The sequence below is a fragment of the Bos indicus genome, chromosome 4, assembly GCF_029378745.1.
Source record: "Bos indicus isolate NIAB-ARS_2022 breed Sahiwal x Tharparkar chromosome 4, NIAB-ARS_B.indTharparkar_mat_pri_1.0, whole genome shotgun sequence".
NCBI classification, from domain to species: Eukaryota; Metazoa; Chordata; class Mammalia; order Artiodactyla; family Bovidae; genus Bos; species Bos indicus.
The window spans coordinates 99658911-99679039 of record NC_091763.1 but is presented as its reverse complement, the minus strand read 5'-3'; the positions used below and the strand labels follow the sequence as shown (position 1 = coordinate 99679039).

At 37.0% G+C, this 20129-nt stretch overlaps 1 protein-coding gene across 8 annotated transcripts in view; it reads left to right on the top strand.

Moving 5' to 3' along the window:
• The window catches only part of CNOT4 (CCR4-NOT transcription complex subunit 4), a 152626-nt gene that overhangs the window by 26935 nt on the left and 105562 nt on the right, over positions 1-20129 (top strand). The window contains exon 2 of one of the 8 annotated variants that reach the window (XM_070788202.1): positions 18868-18961. The exons of the other annotated variants lie outside the window; for them this stretch is intronic. The gene's annotated coding sequence lies outside the window, so the exon portion shown is untranslated. The remainder of the gene's footprint in view (positions 1-18867; positions 18962-20129) is intronic. 8 annotated transcript variants of the gene reach the window in all.

Sequence of the window (20129 nt, the reverse complement as noted above, 5' to 3'; positions counted from 1 at the left end):
TGCAAATTAAAAATAACAGTGATTCCAGTATTTACATTTTTAGATTGGTAAAGATTAAAATGTTTGATTCTAATAGATTTTAGTGAGAATGTAGATTGGTGCAGCTTTTTAAAGGGTGATTTGGCAGTGTTTGTTAAAACTAAAAATTGCACATAACATTCTTGATCCAGCAGTTTCACTTCTAGGAATATGTTATACAAATATACTGGCTCTAGGTCAATTGATCTACAAGGCTGACTTGTCACATTTATGTTTTTTTGTATCAGTCAATCCAAGAAAACATTTTTTTAATGAGTATAGACAAAATAGCATTATTTTATAATAAAATTTTTCAGTTTACTCTGATTTCTTTCCCGTTCTTTGAAGAGTTATGTTTTTTCCCCCAGCACTTTCTGATTTCTTTATAATCTTTTAAAAAGTTATTTAACGGTTATTTTGTGTTTCCTTCTAGCATTTTAATAATTTTAGGGTTCTTTTGTCAGTTTCAAAGTGCATCTACCAGCGTTTGTTTTTTAATAAATTTTTTTAAATTAAAAATTTTTATAAGTTTTGAAAAATTTGCAGTTACGTATATTGGATGGAATTATTTTAATAACGTTTAAAGATTTTTGATGGGATTTGGTTTACAGCCCCCCCCCCCCCTTTATTTTAAGGAATATTGGAAGCTAAGGGTCATAGGTTGGTTGACTTTTTTAATGAACATATTTAATATTCAGAAAAACATTTCACAATCATAAATATTAATAAATCAGTGTAAATATTACATGCATTTACCATAGATATGTGCTAAAAAATATCTAGAGCAGCTATTGCTGAGACATGCTAATATTTTTTTAATTGCTATAAAAATTAAGAATATTATCTCGATTGAGGCCTTGGGGAATAATAATAAAATTACCTAAAGAGTGGAGTAATGAAATATTTCATTCAAACAAGAATGTGAAAGAACTGGAAAGAGTGGCCTAAATCTTGCTACAAAAGACAAAAAATTTAATGACTAGAAATACAAAACTAACATGTATTTACTAATAAATATAAAATGCTTATAGAAATATTTATAAATAAGAACTATTTATAAATGAGATTTCTCTATTTATTACTATATTAACAAATATAAATATTTATACATGTGTGTGTTAAGTCACTTCAGTTGTGTCCAACTCTTTGCGACCCTATGGACTGTAGCCCATCAGGGTCCTCTGTCCATTGGGTTCTTCAGGCAAGAATACTGGAGTGGTTTGCCACGACCTCCTTCAGGGGATCATCCCAACCCCTGGATCAAACCTGTGTCTCTTGTGTCTCCTGCATTGGCAGGTGGTTCTTTACCACTAGTGCCACCTGGGAAGCCCATTTATACATATAGGTAGCTATAAATATAGATATATTTTTAAATTAATAAATATATTTATACATATAGACTATACTCTAAATATGTGTGTTATAGCAATGTTACAGTAAGCCAATACGGTATATATTGATATAAAATATAATCAGGGTCATGTGTCTGATTTGTTGAGATCTTTGAGATGAATATGTAAATTTGGTAATTTCAGTGAATTTATGCAGACTGAATTTTGGAGATTGGTTTGTTTCTGATAATACTAACATACCAAAACATATGTGGAAGAGTGTGCATTGCAGTATTGTAATACCAAAAGGCTGAAACTGCTGAAATTCATGTCAGCAGAGTTTACTAGATTATGTGTGCATCTATATGATGGAATATGTTACAGCCATGGAAAAGAAAGTAAAGGTAAATGTATTAAGATAGAAAAATTTGTAGTGTAAAGTAAAAAAGGTTCAGAACAGTGCACACAGTCCTTTTCATTTTCAGTTAAAGAAAAGATGCTTATGAACATATATTTATATATATATTGGGTATATCTGGAAGAGTACTAAAAATTATTTATTGTGGTTGCCACTATGGTCCTAACAGGTGGAAACAAAGTTAATAGGTACCCTTATTGTGTGTTAATCTTGATCAGTTTTACTAACTAGTAAAAGTAAAATTAAATATTTGCAGCATATATTCCTTGTAGAAGATGTGAAAATGACGTGTAGAAGACAAGTCTCCCAATGGTGATGTTTGTTAAAAATTTTGTTTTACTGTGTTTCCTTTCAGTTTTTTTATATTTTACTTTTTTGTGTTAGTTTACTTACCACAACATTGGTGTTTTTCACTGTCTTTTTAAAGCAATTAGTTTCATTTACCTATGTATAGTTCTGGTGTTTGTTAGTTTTCATTTGAACTTGCCTATACAAATTCACTTTTCTTATATACTGTACATTGGAATTTTGTCAAGAAGAGTTGACTCATCCGTTTTTGCTGGGATGTTTTACCATGTACAGTTTTGGTTATGGTCTGCTTAATTTTGTTAATTAACTCTGCCATTAATATTCTTTATGAATTGGGCAAAAAACTGACATCTTATTTCTTAGCTAATCCGTGAGAAAATTGTAAGCATCTTTTATTCAGTACTGTAGGACTGCTTACTCCGTCATGTTCATTGAGTCTCAGAATTCTTTCCATTCTTTTGTATTTCAGTTGTTCTCCCTAAAAGTTACTGGTCATGATTTTGACCTTTTTGTTTTGGAGGCTTCCTGTTCCAATGATGAGAGTTTAGAATGCAGAATTCCGTTTGTATGTGACTTATTCATATCTTTGATAAAATTTTGTTACGTGGTTGCTATTAGTTATTCTGCTACATAGATGACACTTGCAGAGTAGTGGGAGACCATCTCATTCATGGAAATACCGATCTTCACACCCACTGAAACCAGAGTTCAGCCTGTTGACCGCAAAATTGGTATTAATTGGACTCTCAGGTGCTAGGCAAAGTTGAAATAGCTTACATTTCTTTAGCTAAATTATTTGCCTTAGCTGTACTTCCAGACATAAAAACACTGGAGCAGAGGACTTCATTATATAATTTGCATGGTTACTGATTTTCAAAAGAATTGAATGAATTTATAATGCCATCAGCAGTGTATAAACACCTCAATTTCAATAGATTTTCTTTGGAATTAGTTATTATTATTAGAAAATATTAACTAGGAGTAAAATGATCTTGTGGAGTTACATTTTCATTTGCTTTGTGTAGAAATTCAGTAGGAACAACAAATTAGAAGTGGGTTTGGAAAATGTTAACTTCTAACTAGAGCATTTGGTTATGCAACCATCACTACATTATTGTTTTGAATCAAAAGTTAAGATTGGTTATTAGCATAATGAAATAGAGTGTCCCTGGAGCGAAAGTCATGAAGAGTACTATTGTATTCTTGGAACAGAGGAGTTCTTTTGTCTTATGTCCCCCTAGGCTGAGAATAGAATAATATGCTACTTTTATCCTGCAGCTAGACAGTCACTGTGCTTAAGTCTATCTCCGTGTGTCTGCTTGGTTCAGTCAATTAAAAAACTTACTGTTTGTTTGTTTGCCAAGTTACTAATGTCATAATATATTTTGCAAGGAATTGAATAATAAACTGTTTTTGTCATGTTTTAATAGTTTTTTGTGTTTATTTTTTATTTAACAAAAATTTAATGTAGCCCCATTTTTATTGTTTTTGAATCTAGTTTTTAAAACTGTAAGTAATTTAGGAGAAACTAGAAATAATCTTTTAAATTAAGCAAATCACTAGTTCAGTTGTCAGAAAGTAAGCACTACTAATTTAAGTGAATATTTTTATTTACTTTCTTATTTGTGACCTTTTAAGACTTATTCAGCCTCCAAACCATCCAGCAATTTTGTTAAAAACTGATTCTATGGCAGGTTAATCTTTCTTTTTTTTAATACCAGCAAGATAAGAAATTATAATTGCATCTTTTAAAAGATTTATTTTTAACTCACTTAGAATTTCTTATTTGTGAGGCACATACTTAAGGTTCTTTTTTTTTCTCCTCTGTTTAATTTCTTTTGGAGCCAGTCATTATCTTTAGAGCCAGTTTAAAAGGGTTGTTTTGATGCTTTCTGCCACGACTGACTTGTAGCAAGGAACCTTTAATATATTGGGTTGGCCAAAAAGTTCATTCTAGTTTTTCCGTAAGATGTTATGGAAAAACTTGAACGAACTTTTTGGCTGACCTAATACAGTATAACAAGATCTCATTTGGCTAGTAAGTGTGTCTTCCAGCTCTCTGCTAGGTGTAGGACACTGCCTTCAAAGTGTTGGCATGTAGGCTAGCTGAATTACAAGGTTTGCTTATATAGTGTAAGACATGAATAATACAAGTCGTTGTGTATATAGGAGCTGAATAAAAGGAAGGAAAAGAACAATGAGTAATTTAATTTCAAGGCTGTTTTCTACATTTAACTTTATCTCTTGATGATTTTACATCCTAAACCTAATTTTATTAGATCTCTTTAAAATTAGTCTTCAGCATGATTTTTTCATAAGCAGTTATCTTACTTACAATTTTAGTACCTTATGCTTCTAAGCTTGTATTACAACTCCTAATAATTTATAATTGCAAGATATTCTATAGTTTAATAGTTGTTTGAGGAATCTGAAGTTTTATAAGATGGGTATCTTATAAAGTCATTTGTAATACAGTAGTTTCTTTCAAGTATCAAGTTTTTCCAGTAGTTTGAATGGTCTCTGAGTGGTTTTGTATGCATAATGGCTTTTTATCAACTAGAATCCCTTGTCCTAATAAATTTACTTGTAGTTTAGGAAAATTGTCTATTCTGAATATTTCAGGATTCAATCTTGTAGAGGAGAGTTAAAAGACTTCCCTCTTTTCCTCCCCTCAACTCCCCCTTCTCACCCCCAGTGCTTTGCTTTGGTAGGAGTCTTTACCACCAACTGAATAGTGAAATATGTAAGTTTTGACAAATGCATGCACCTGTGTAGCTACACCTGTTTCAAGATCTGTAACATTCCAGTTACCCCAGAAATCTCTTATGCCTCTTACTACTCAGTACCTGTCTCCCAGAATGCATCTCTGTTCTTATTCTGTTACCAGACCTTAGTTTTGGCTGTTGATGGAATTTTACATAAGTGGAATAATTTTGTGACTGATTTCTTATACTTAGTGTAATGCTTCTGAGATTGTCCATGTCATATTTATCGGCAGTTCCTTTTTATTGCTGAATAGTTGTAGTATTCCAGTGAATAAATATACCACAGTTTGTTTATCCATTCGTATGTTGGTGGACATTTGTGTTGTTTTCAGTTTGGCTAACTGTGGATAAGGCTGTTTATGAACGTTCATGGATAAGCTCTTTTGTGAACATGTGTTTTCATTTTTTTCTGGGTAAATCTCTAGAAATGGAATTGCTAGGTTATGTGGTAAGTGTCTGCTTAAAAACTGTTTTCCCAAGGCCAGAATTTGAGGGCAGTGGAAGTGAGAGATACTTTTAAAGGCTACACCATGAATGATCTTAGAGATCATGTTAAAGAACATTTATCCCAAGTACAGAATAAAGCCATGGAAGGGTTTAAGAGACCACTTTTGAAGAGTGGGTTAAAAGTGAGGCTGAAGATGGAAGACCCTGTGAAGAGGACTCTTTCCTTGCAAATGACATAAAACTTGACCCAAACTGGCTTAAACATGAGAATATTTTGGATCACATAAACAAGAAAGCCCAGGTAGTATCATCAAAACCATAAATATTAAATATGTGTCTGAGTTAAAAATTTATATTTCATCAGCCTTCATATCACTGAGCTCTGTATGTTTATTCAAGTGACACCAACCCCCGTGCGTAGGAAAGTAAGTGCATTGTGCATATTAGACGCTCAATAAATATTTTGGTGAATGAATGAATGTTCATGGGCATCTCTGAGAGTCATATTGAGAGTCATTCTTGAAACCTCTTTATCTTTCTTTCTCTAATATCTAGTCTACTTTCCTGTCAAAATATTTCTTAAACTTGTTCACTCTTGTTGATCTCTGCTGTCACTGTGCTCTTTTTTTTCTCCTACCTGTCTGTCTCTGGAGTGTCTTTGTGGTCTTCATAAACATGCTTCGTCTCCACTGCAGTCTCTACAAGGTTGGAATCACTCTGGCCTTGGTCTTGTGTGTTCATTTCTTTCTTTGTGCTCTTTCCTGGGTATAAGGTAGATTTTTTTTTTTTTTAAGGAAGATTAAGAGTGTGATATTAGGAGTAAGGCATGAGGTTTTAAGTGATTGTGGCATACAGTTAACTACATACTGCTTTGCTTTAAGGAGAAAATAGAAAATATGCTAATGGTTATAACAAAACTATGTTCAGGGAAGGAGTAGATACCGAAAATTTGTAGGAAAATTTCTAGTAGAGTCCTTTTGATTTGCTTGAGAATTGAGAAAATACTCAAGAAAATAGAAAACCAAAATTGTTCCTTTGGTTTTCAATCTACAAATTAAATATCCACAGTGTAATCTTAATGTACGTTACAAGTAATCTGTAATAGTTTTGTTTTTCCAAGCTAATAAATGACTTTAAAATCTGTGATGGAAAAAAAGTTTGCTACATAATTCAGTTAAAACACCAGCATTTATATATTCTCTTTGCTCTTGACTATCCTTATCATTCTACCCTATATTTTCCTCAAGACATTCAAGTTTTCTGTAAATTTTACCTCTTTACATCATAGACTGTTAATGAAAAAAGGTTGGCTCATAGTGATGATGGGGAAAGTTGCAACAGCATGGAGTAGACAGAATTGCACAGTAGTTTGCACAGCTATGTTTAGAACATAGCTGACTTATTTTTAAATCTGGAAGAACCTGAAATTTGCCTGTCTAAATAGAGTAAAGGTCATTGAGTGTATAATAAATTCATTAGTCCTTAATTTTTCTCCCCGCCCCCCAACAACAACAGCAGTAACTTCATTATGATCACCAACTCACCATCTTCAGTGCCTAACACTATATCTGACACATAGTAGGAACATAGGATTTGCTGCTTTAAAGTGATGCACTTCAGTTCCCTGGAAAATTCGCAGATGGTGAAATATAAAGTGAACACTGCTAAAAATACTCAGTCCTAGAAATAGAAATGTATTTTATGGAGGAGTAAGAATTTGACCTAAATATCTAGTCTATAAGTTTTTTAAAATGTGAGTTTATTTCTTGTTTATCTTTTTTTTAGACATTTAAATATAGCATGTAACCCTGCTCCAACTAGTGATCATTGTGTTGTACTAATATGACTTTCTTTGAGTATATTTTTCTTAAAAGCATTGTTCTTAAAAAATTTAACTATAGTCACACAAGTAATGAAGTTTTAGGAAAATTCAAGCTGTACAAATAGAGCAAAACTCCCTTTTAATTGAACCCCATTGCCCTTTGCCCATCCACATCACTTAGTTAACTCTTCTAGTCAATTTGGCATTTATACTTCTGAGATTTTAAACATATGCACAAATATACACACTTAAAAAAAACGTTTAAAATTACAGTTGCCTGCCTTAAGTGAGTTTTAGGAGTCTTACTGCACTTTAGAGTTTTAGGAACATTTCTACACTTAGAGCACTCCTGCTTATTTAACCAAGTCATGTCCTTTTTAAAAAAATTAGTTTACTAAAACCAGAGAACAGCAACCTAGAAAATAAGCCAGACTTATTAAGAATTTGCTTTAGTGGCCAATCCGTCTTCCATATCATCTTCTATAATTTATAAGTTAGTAATATCAAAAGCAATCTGATGTGTTTGATACAATGTGTATACAAAGAAGTACTCTGCTAATTCGGACTGTCCTTCAATCTAAATTAGTAAAACTTATGTTTGCATACGGAAAATTTAGGAAAAACTTTTTTTACACCATAGCTAGCTATTACTTTAACACTAACATTAAGAGCCATTTAATTAACATCAAAATGAAGCAGGTCAAGGGTAACAGAGTTTTGCCGAGAGAGCATACTGGTCATAGCAAACACTTTCTTCCAACAATGCAAGGGAAAACTCTACTCATGGACTTCACCAGATGGTCAACACTGAAATCAGATTGATTATATTCTTTGCAGCCAAAGGTGGAGAAGCTCTATACACTCAGCAAAAACAAGACCAGGAGCTGACTGTGGCTCAGATCATGAACTCCTTATTGCCAAATTTTAAATTGAAGAAAGTAGGAAAACCACTAGACCATTGAGATATGACCTAAATCAAATCCTTACGATTATACACTGGAAGTGACAAATAGATTCGAGGGATTAGATCTCATAGACAGAGTGAAGAACTATGGACACAGGTTCATGACATTGTACAGGAGGCAGTGATCAAGACCATCCCCAAGAAAAAGAAATGCAAAAAGGCAAAATGGTTGTCCGAGGAGGCCTTACAAGTAGCTGAGAAAGGAAAAGACGGGAAAGGCAAAGGAGAAAAGGAAAGATACACCCATTTGAATACAGAGTTCCAAAGAATAGCAAGGAGAGATAAGAAAGCCTTCCTCAGTGATCAGTGCAAAGAAATAGAGGAAAACAACAGAATGGGAAAGACTAGAGATCTCTTCAAGAAAATCAGAGATACCAAGGGACCATTTCATGCAAAGATGAGCTCGATAAAGAACAGAAATGGTATGGACCTAACAGAAGCAGTAGATATTAAGAAGAGGTGTCAAGATTACACAGAAGAACTATACAAAAAAGATCTTCATGACATAGATAACCACGATGGTGTGATCACTGAACTACAGCCAGACATCCTAGAATGAGAAGTCAAATGGGCCTTAGGAAGCACGACTACGAATGGAGCTAGTGGAGGTGATGGAATTCCAGTTGAGCTATTTCAAGTCCTAAAGCTGTGAAAGTGCTGCAGTCAATATGCCAGCAAATTTGGAAAAACTCAGCCGTGGCCACAGGACTGGAAAAGGTCAGTTTTCATTCTAATTGCAAAGAAAGGCAATGCCAAAGAATGCTCAAACTACCACACAATTGCACTCATCTCACACGCTAGTGAAGTAATGCTCAAAATTCTCCAAGCCGTGCTTCAACAGTATGTGAACTGTGAACTTCCAGATATTCAGGCTAGATTTATAAAAGGCCGAGGAACCAGAGATCAAATTGCCAATATCTGTTGGATCATCGAAAAAGCAAGAGAGTTCCAGAAAAACATCTACTCCTTTATTGACTACACCAGAGCCTTTGACTGTGTGGATCACAACAAACTGGAATATTCTTAAAAGAGGTAGGAATACCAGACCACCTGACCTGCCTCCTAAGAAATCTGTATGCAGGTCAAGAAGCAACAGTTAGAACTGGACATGGAACAACAGACTGTTCCAAATCAGGAAAGGAGTACATGGAGGCTGTATATTGTCACCCTGCTTATTTAACTTATGTGCAGAGTACATCATGAGAAATGCTGGACTGGATGAAGCACAAGCTGGAATCAAGATTGCTGGGAGAAGTATTAATAACCTCATATATGGAGATGACACCACTCTTATGGCAAGGGTGAACGAAAGAGGAAAGCAAGGAAGAACGAAAGAGCCTCTTGATGAAAGTGAAAGAGGAGAGTGAACAAGTTGGCTTAAAACTCAACATTCAAAAAACTAAGATCATGGTATGCGGTCCCATCACTTCATGGCAAATAGCTGGGGAAACAATGGAAACAGTGATAGACTTTATTTTTGGGGGCTCCCAAATCACTGCAGATGGTGACTGCAGCCATGAAATTAAAAGACATTTGGTCCTCGAAAGAAAAGCTGTGACCAACCTAGACAGCATATTAAAAAGCAGAAACATTGCTTTGCCAACAGAGGTCCATCTAGTCAAGGCTATGGTTTTTCCGGTAGTCATGTATGGATGTGAGAGTTGGACTATAAAGAAAGCTGAGTGCGGAAGAATTAATGCTTTTGAACTGTGGTGTTGGAGAAGACTCATGAGAGTCCCTTGGACTGCAAGGAGATCCAACCAGTCCATCCTAAAGGAAATCAACCCTGAATATTCATTGGGAGGAGTGATATTGAAACTGAAACTCCAGTACTGTGGCCACCTGATGCGAAGAACTGACTCACTGGAAAAGCCCCTGATGAAGGGAAAGACTGAAGGTAGGAGAAGAAGGGGACGACAGAGGATGAGATGTTTGGATGTCATCACCAACTTGATGGACATGAGTTGAGTAAGCTCTGAGGTTGGTGATGGACAGGGAATCCTGGTGTGCTATACAGTCCATGGGGCTGCAAAGAGTTGGATGTGAGTAAGTGACTGAACTGAATTAAATTAACATCAAATATCAAAACTTTGGGCTTTATTAAATATTATAATTTTCTTGAGAATGATGGCAATTTTTAATTTTAGAATCACAAGATGCTGGATTATTTAATATTTCCTAAGTAACATTTTATTTTTTTCCTATTATCAGTTTGTTACATAGTCCCTTTAAGGTACTTTGTGTTTAATTGTGGGAGGTTTAAGCACCTTGTATTTTTAGAATTTTAGAACCAGGAGAGATCTCAGTATTTAATACAATCCCCTTATTTTACAAACAAAGAAATCCACAGAAAGTCAGTAGCTTGACCAGCTACCCAAAACAAGTTATGGTAAGAATCAGAACTGTAACCTAGATCTCCTGCTATATATATATAATATATATATTATATATATATATATATCTTATTTTCTGGTGCTTTCTAGTCTTGAGTCTACTTGAAATAGAGAATGAGCTTAATATTCACGTTTATTTCTTTCCTTGGTAAAAAAAATCTGCCAGACCCTATGATGGCCAAAAGTACTTTGGGAAAAGTGAAATTTCCTGTGAGAAAAAGACTTTGTCTTGGTGATATGTGGTTGATACTTTGTCTTGGTGATATGTGGTTGATACTATCTTTTATTTCTCCATTTCTTTTTTCCTCCCCTTCTTCTCCTTTCTCTCTTAGAGTGCACATAGAAAGATTGTCAAGTAGACCTATTATAAGGAAATTGGACCTAGGGAGATGGGCTGAAGCTGGAGTAGGTTATGTTTTGTAGCTTCTCTGGTGGCTCAGTGGTAAAGAATCCAGCTGCCAATGCAGGAGACTCAGGTTTGATCCCTAAATTAGGAAGATCCCCTGGAGAAGGAAATGGCAACCCAGCCAGTATTCTTTCCTAGGAAATCCCATGGATGGAGGAGCCTGGCTGGCAGTGGTTCGTGGGGTTGCAAAAGAGTTGGACACAACTTAGCAACTGAACAATAGCAACAGCAACTTACTATACTGGTTCTGATGTTCCAACCTAGTTACTAGGACCAAAAGAACCAAAACCAGTAGATTCATGAAGCATCCCAGAGTTCACCAAAGCTGGCAGTATTATAAACATATTGAATTGTCTTTCCGTTAGTTTTCCACCATGCATCTATAAAGTCTATCTTCTGTTTTCTTTTTAAAAAAACTTTTCCTTTTATCCTTCTTCAAGCATTCTTTGCTTAGTATATATTTTACAAAAGAGCATAAAATATAAACTGAATATATTCATAAGACATACTCTTTTAATTCTTTGTAATGTCACTGGTCTTACCCTTATTGTTTAAATTGTATAATTTGCTGATGCTGTTAAAAACATTTTAGTGAAATCATATATTGGTAAACAACTTACTTTTTAATATTTATTGCATTTCTTTCACCTTTTTTTTTTAAATAAAGAGTTCATAGGTGATACAAGGACAGGCTATGGGATAAGATGGGGACAATTAGGTGATGATGTTTACTGCTGTAGCTGTGAATCATTACGTAGCCAGAGTTGGGAGAGCACTGTTTGTTAACAGTAGCCTTTCAAAGAATATCTTCGGAGTATTTGATCAGTTCAGTTGCTCAGTCATGTCCGACTCTTTGAGACCCCATGAACTGCAGCATGCCAGGCCTCACCATGCCTGTCCATCACCAACTCCAGGAGTTTACCCAAACTCATGTCCATTGAGTCGGTGATGCAATCCAACCATCTCATCCTCTGTCGTCCCCTTTTCCTCGTGCCCTCAATCTTTGCAGCATCAGGGGCTTTTCAAATGAGTCAGTTCCTTGCATCAGGTGGCCAAAGTATTGGAATTTCAGCTTCAGCATCAGTCCTTCAAATGAATATTCAGGACTGATTTCCTTTAGGATGAACTGGTTTGATCTCCTTGCAGTCCAAGGGACTCTCTAGAGTCTTCTCCAACACCACAATTCAAAAGGATCAATTCTTCGGTGCTTAGCTTTCTTTATCATCCAACTCTCATATCCATACATGCCTACTGGAAAAACCATAGCCTTGACTAGGTGGACTTCGTTGGCAAAGTAACGTCTCTGCTTTTTAATATGCTGTCTAGGTTGGTCTAACTTTTCTTCCAAGGAGTAAACATCTTTTAATTTCATGGCTGCAATCACCATCTGCAGTGATTTTGGAGCCCCCAAAAATAAACTCAGCCACTGTTGCCACGGTTTCCCCATCTATTTGCCATAAAGTGATGGGACCGGATGCCATGATCTAACTTTTCTGAACGTTGAGCTTTAAGCCAACGTTTTTACTCTCCTCTTTCACTTTCATCAAGAGGCTTTTTAGTTATTTTTCACTTTCTGACATATGGGTGGTGTCATCTGCATATGTAAGGTTGTTGATATTTCTCCTGGCAATCTTGATTCCAGCTTGTGCTTCTTCCAGCCCAGCGTTTCTCATGATGCACTCTGCATATAAGTTAAATAAGCAGATTGACAATCTACAGCCTTGACGTACTCCTTTTCCTGTTTGGAACCAGTCTGTCATTCCATGTCCAGTTCTAACTGCTGCTTCCTGACCTAAATACAGATTTCTCAAGAGGCAGGTCAGGTGGTCTGGTATTCCCATCTCTTGAAGAATTTTCCATAGTTTATTGTGATCCACACAGTCAAAGGCTTTGGCATAGTCAATAAAGCAGAAATAGATGTTTCTCTGGAACTCTCTTGCTTTTTTGATGATCCGGCGGATGTTGGCAATTTGATCTCTGGTTCCTCTACCTTTTTAAAACCAGCTTGAACATCTGGAAGTTCATGGTTCACGTATTATTGAAGCCTGGCTTGGAGAATTTTGAGCATTACTTTACTAGCGTGTGAGATGAGTGCAATTGTGCGGTAGTTTGAGCATTCTTTGGCATTGCCTTTCTTTGGGATTGGAATGAAAACTGACCTTTTCCAGTCCTGTGGCCACTGCTGAGTTTTCCAAATTTGCTGGCATATTGAGTGCAGCACTTTCACAACACATCATCTTTTAGGATTTGAAATAGCTCAACTGGAATTCCATCACCTCCACCAGCTTTGTTCATAGTGATGCTTCCTAAGGCCCACTTGACTTCACATTCTAGGATGTCTGGCTCTAGGTGAGTGATCACACCATCATGATTATCTGGGTCATGAAGATCTTTTTTGTATAGTTCTTCTGTGTATTCTTGCCACCTCTTCTTAACATCTTTTGCTTTGTTAGGTCCCTACCATTTCTGTCCTTTTTTGTGCCCATCTTTGTATGAAATGTTCCCTTGGTATCTCTAATTTTCTTGAAGAGATCTCTAGTCTTTCCCATTCTGTTGTTTTCCACTATTTCTTTGCATTTGATCACTGAGGAAGGCTTTCTTATCTCTTCTTGCTATTCTTTGGAACTCTGCATTCAAATGGGTATATTTTTCCTTTTCTCCTTTGCTTTTCTCTTCTCTTTTTACAGCTATTTTTCAGGCCTCCTCAGACAGCCAGTTTGTTTTTTTGCATTTCTTTTTCATGGGGATGATTGATCCCTGTCTTGATCCCTGTCTCCTGTACAGTGTCACGAACTTCCGTCCATAGTTCATCAGGCACTCTTGTCTATCAGATCTAGTCCCTTAAATCTGTTTCTCACTTCCACTGTATAATTGTAAGGATTTGATAGAAGTCATACCTGAATGGTCTAGTGGTTTTCCCCACTTTCTTCAATTTAAGTCTCAATTTGGCAATAAGAAGTTCATGGTCTGAGCCACAGTCAGCTCCTGGTCTTGTTTTTGCTGACTGTATAGAGCTTCTCCATCTCTGGCTGCAGAGAATATAATCAGTCTGATTTAGGTGTTGACTATCTGGTGATCTTCATGTGTAGAGTCTTCTCTTGTGTTGTTGGAAGAGAGTGTTTGCTATGACCAGTGCGTTCTCCTGGCAAAACTCTATTAGCCCTTGTCCTGCTTCATTCTGTACTCCAAGGCCAAATTTGCCTGTTACTCCAGATGTTTCTTGGCTTCTTACTTTTGCATTCCAGTTCCCTATAATGAAAAGGACATCTTTTTGGGGTATTAGTTCTAAAAGGTCTTGTAGGTCTTCATAGAACTGTTCAGTTTCTGCTTCTACAGCATTACTGGTTGGGGCATAGACTTGGATTACTATAATATTGAATGGTTTGTCTTGGAAACGAACAGAGATCATCCTGTCATTTTTGAGATTGCATCCAAGTACTGCATTTCAGACTCTTTTGTTGACTATGATGACTACTCCATTTCTTCTTAGGGATTCCTGCCCACAGTAGTAGATATAATGGTCATCTGGTTAAATTCACCCATTCCAGTCCATCTTAGTTCGCTGATTCCTAGAATGTTGAAGCTGAAGAGTTATGAACATTAGCAAGATCACTGATTCTGATAAGCACCTTTTAAAATTGTAAATTTTTTGCACAGCAGCCTTTATAATTTTAAAATTTAAATAAAACATTTTAATAATCTCATCAGGATAGAAGTTAGGTGATCTTGTGGTGGTTAAAAGAAGAAATCAAAGTAAAAATAACTAAGAATTAAACTTATTATGCTACACTGTCAAATAAAATGTGATGACTGGCACACCCCCCAAGAATTCTAAGGTAACTTTCTGTCTTCATGGGTCTTTTTATAAAACATGATCTAAATTGGGTCAGCAAACTGGCCTGCAGACCACGTCCTGTCCTTGGATTGTTTTTGTAAGGTCCATGAGCTAAAGAATGGTATTTTACAGTTTTAAAGGTTTGTAAAAACAAAAGAATAAACAACAAAGATTGTACATGGCCCTCAGTGCCTAAAGTATTTGCCATCTGGCCTTCAAAGAAAAAAATCTCCATTATCTGCCCAGAATCACCAATAAGACCCTAAATGGTCACAGAGAATCATTTTAGGCCATTTAAAGTTATAGTAAAAATAAAAGATATGAAAAAAATCAACAGAAATGTACTGTTTGTTACAATATTGTTCACAGTGATAAAAATTTGAAAACAAATATTTCGTAACAGGGGACTGACTAAATAAATTACAGGACATCTGTGTAGAAGAATATTATGCATTGAGAGACATCACCCATGACTTATGAAGGGAAGATAGCATTAAGCACGGGGCCAGAGTCCAGAATAGGGTGCAGCATGATCCTTCCCCCTTTTAAATTATGTGAACATTTATAATATGTAATTGAGGTGTGTGGATACAGAAAACTTTATGTAGTAGAATATGAGATTGTGGGGAACTTCACATTTTTTAAATTGTTGCAGTTTTGTAATTGCTAATTATTTTACAGTGAACTTAGATTGAATTTGAAAAAATTAACAATTAGTTTTAAGTCACAAAGAGAAGAGCTAACATAGTATTAGAAGTATGAATGCTCTGTTGAAACTTAGACGTTTTTGGGCAAATGAGAGAAAATAGAACTGTCGAAATCCTCTTAATGTATTACCCTTAGGCATTCAATAGGCTGAATGTGCAATAATGGCATTTCAATGGGCTATTCAAAGAATAAAGAATATGAGGTATATTCTTAACAATCTGAGGGACTGTGTATCATAGAGAATACTCCCTTCCACAAAAAATTTGTTGGTGTCATTTTAAGAGAAAATTTTGATTTAGATCATGAAATTTAAATTAAACTGGCACTTGTTCTTTTTCCTTTCCTTCTTTTCCTTTGCACAGTACAAAATTGAGGGACAATTCTTATATAAAACTAGACACTTGACCTTTTACATATGTATACAAACTTGTCTCCAACACCCAGATCAAAATGTGAAACTTCTACAATCAGGTGGTTCCCTCTTTCCAGGCAGTTTCACTGTTCCCACTAAGAAGTAAGCATTCTGACTTCTGTTGTTTGTTGTTTAGCCAGTAAGTCCTGTCTGAATCTTTGTGACCCCATGGACAGCAGGATGCCGAGCACCCCTGTCTTTCACTATCTCCTAGAGTTTGCTCAAACTTATGTCCATTGAGTTGGTAATGCCATCCAGCCATGTCATCCTCTGTTGCCCCCTTCTCCTCCTGCCCTCAGTCTTTCAGAGCATTAGGGTCTTTTCTAATGAGTCAGCTCTTTGCATCAGGTGGCCAAAGTACCAGAGCTTCAGCCTCAGTCCTTCTAATGAATATTCAGGGTTGATTTCCGTTAGGATTGACTGCTTTGATCTCCTTGCAATCCAAGGGACTCTCAAGAGTCTCTTCCAGCACCACATTTTGAAAGCATCAGTTCTCCGGTTCTCAGCCTTCTTTATAGTCCAGCTCTCACATCTGTACATGACTATGGGAAAAACCATGCCATACTATGCTAAGTCACTTCAGTCGTGTCTGACTCTGTGTGACCCCATAGACGGCAGCCCACGAGGCTCCCCCGTCCCTGGGATTCTTCAGGCAAGAACACTGGAGTGGGTTGCCATTTCCTTTTCCAGTGCATGAAAGTGAAAAGTGAAAGTGAAGTCGCTCAGTCTTGTCTGACTCTTAGCGACCCCATGGACTGCGGCCCACCAGGCTCCTCCGTCCATGGGATTTTCCAGGCAAGAGTACTGGAGTGGGGTGCCATTGCCTTCTCCGGGGAAAAACCATAGCTTTGACTATATGGACCTCTTTTGGCACAGTGTTGTCTCTGCTTTTTAATACACTGTCTAGGTTTGTCATCACTTTCTTCCAAGGAGCAAGAGTCTTTTAATTTCATGGTTGCAGTCAATGTCCGCAATGATTTTGGAGTGAAAATTTGTCACTGTTTCCATTGTTTTCCCATCTATTTCCCATGAAGTGATGGGACATGATGCCATGATCTTAATTTTTTGAATGTTGAGTTTTAAGCCAGCTTTTTCACTGTCTTCTTTTACCCTCAACAAGAGTCTCTTTCCTCTATGCTTTCTGCCATTAGAGTGGTGTCATCTGCCTATCTGAGACTGTTGATATTTCTCCTGGCAGTCTTAATTCCAACTTGTGATTCATCCAGCCCGGCATTTTGCATGATGTACTCTGCATTTAAGTTAAATAAGCAGGGTGACAATGTACAGCCTTGTGCTCCTTTTCCATTTTGGAACCAGTCTGCTATTCCATGTCCGGTTCTAGCTGTTGCTTTTTGACCTGCATATAGGTTTCTCAGACAGGTAAAGTGTCTGGTATTCCCCTCTCTTTTAAGAATTTTCCACAGTTTGTTGTGATCCACACAGTCAAAGGCTTTAGCGTAATCAATGAAGCAAAAGTAGATTTTTTTTTTTTTAATTCCCTTGCTTTCTCTATGATCCAACAGATGTTGGCGGTTTCATCTCTTATTGCTCTGCCTTTTCTAAACCAGCTTGTACATCCAGAAGTTCTTGGTTCACATACTGTTGAAGCCTAGCTTGAAGGGTTTTGAGCATTACATTACTAACATGTAAAATGAGCTCATTTGTCCAGTAGTTTGAACATTCTTTGGTGTTGCCTTTGGGATTGGAATGAAAACTAACATTTTCCAGTTCTGTGGCCACTGCTGAGTTTTCCAAATTTGCTGGCAGGTTGAATGCAGCACTTTAACAGCATCATCTTTCAGGATTTGGAATAGCTCAACTGAAATTCTGTCACCTCTACTAGCTTTGTTCATGGTGATGAGTCCTAAGGTGCACTTAACTTCACACTCCAGGATGTCTGGCTTCAGGTGAGTGATCAGTTCAGTTCAGTCACTCAGTCATGTCCGACTCTTTGCCACCCCATGAATCGCAGCACGCCAGGCCTCCCTGTCCATCACCAACTCCTGGAGTTCACTCAGATTCACGTCCATAGAGTCATTGATGCCATCTAGCCATCTCATCCTCTGTCGTCCCCTTCTTCTCCTGCCCCCAATCCCTCCCAGCATCAGAGTCTTTTCCAGTGAGTCAACTCTTCGCATGAGGTGGCCAAAGTACTGGAGTTTCAGCTTCAGCATCATTCCCTCCAAAGAAATCCCAGGGCTGATCTCCTTCAGAATGGACTGGTTGGATCTCCTTGCAGTCCAAGGGACTCTCAAGAGTCTTCTCCAACACTACAGTTAAAAGGCATCAATTCTTCGGCGCTCAGCCTTCTTCACAGTCCAACTCTCACATCCATACATTACCACAGGAAAAACCATAGCCTTGACTAGACGGATCTTTGTTGGCAAAGTAATGTCTCTGCTTTTGAATATGCTATCTAGGTTGGTCATAACTTTCCTTCCAAGGACTAAGCGTCTTTTAATTTCATGGCTGCAGTCATCATCTGCAGTAATTTGGGAGCCCCAAAAAATAAAGTCTGACACTATTTCCACTGTTTCCCCATCTATTTCCCATGAAGTGATGGGACCGGATGCCATGATCTTCATTTCTGAATGTTGAGCTCTAAGCCAACTTTTTCACTCTCCTCTTTCACTTTCATTAAGAGGCTTTTGAGTTCCTCTTCACTTTCTGCCATAAGGGTGGTGTCATCTGCATATCTGAGGTTATTGATATTTCTCCCAGCAATCTTGATTCTAGCTTGTGTTTCTTCCAGCACAGCGTTTCTCATGATGGACTCTGCATATAGGTTAAATAAGCAGGGTGACAATATACAGCCTTGATGTACTCCTTTTCCTATTTGGAAGCAGTCTGTTGTTCCATGTCCACTTCTAACTGCTGCTTCCTGACCTGCATACAGATTTCTCAAGAGGCAGGTCAGGTGGTCTGGTATTCCCATCTCTTTCAGAATTTTCCACAGTTTATTGTGATCCACACAGTCAAAGGCTTTGGCATAGTCAAAGCAGAAATAGATGTTTTTCTGGAACTCTCTTGCTTTTTCAGTGATCCAGCGGATGTTGGCAATTTGATCTCTGGTTCCTCTGCCTTTTCTAAAACCAACTTGAACATCAGGAAGTTCATGGTTCACGTATTACAGGTGAGTGATCACACCATAGCAATTATCTAAGTCATTAAGACCTTTTTTTGTAGTTTTTCTGTGTATTCTAGCCACCTCTTCTTAATCTCTTCTGCTTCTGTTGGGTTCTTGCCATTTCAGTCCTTTATTGTGCCCATCTTTTCATGAAATGTTCCCTCGATACCTCCGATTTTCTTGAAGAGATCTCTAGTCTTTCCCACTGTATTGTTTTTCTCTGTTTCTTTGCAGTGTTTACTTAAGAAGGCTTTCTTATCTCTTCTTGCTATTCTCTGGAACTCTGCATTCAGTAGGGTATATCTTTTACTTTCTCCTTTGCTTTCACTTCTCTTCTTTTCTCAGCTATTTGTAAGGCCTCTTCAGACAACTACTTTGCCTTCTTTCATTTGTTTTTCTTGGGGATGGTTTTGGTCACCACCTCCTGTACAGTGTTATGAATTTCCATCATGGTTCTTCCAGCACTCTTATCTACCAGATCTGATCCCTTGAATCTATTGGTCGCCTCCACTGTCTAATCATGAAGAATTTGATTTAGGTCATACCTGACTGGTCTAGTGGTTTTCCTTACTTCCTTCATTTTGAGCCTGAATTTTGCAATAAGGAGCTCACAGTTTGAGCCACAGTCAGCTCCAGGTCTTGTTTTTGCTGACTTTATAGAGCTTCTCCTTTGGCTGCAAAGAACAGAATCAGTCTGATTTCAGTATTGATCATCTGGTGATGGCCATGTAGAAGTTGTCTATTGTGTTATTGAAAGAGGGTGTTTGCTATGACCAGTGCATTCTCTAAGCTCTGTTAGCCTTTGCCCTGCTTTACTTTGTGCTAAAGGGCCAACCTTATGTGTTATTCCCAGTGTCTTTTGACTTCTTACTTTTGCATTCCAACCCCCCATGATGAAAAAGCATCTGACTTTTGGCTAGCTTATGTAATGAAATCTTGTGCTCCTTTATGCTTGGCTCCTTGCTCTAGACATCATAATAATTTTGAAATTTATTGAAGTAGTTATTTGTAATAGTAATATCTTTTCTGTTGTGAAGTAGTATTCCATTGTATGAATATAGCACAGTTCATCCACTCCTCTGTTGATGGACGTTTAAATCATTTCCTTTTTTTGTGGGGGAAGGAAGTGAAGCTATTACGAATAATGCTGCTATGAAGATTCTTGTACAAATCT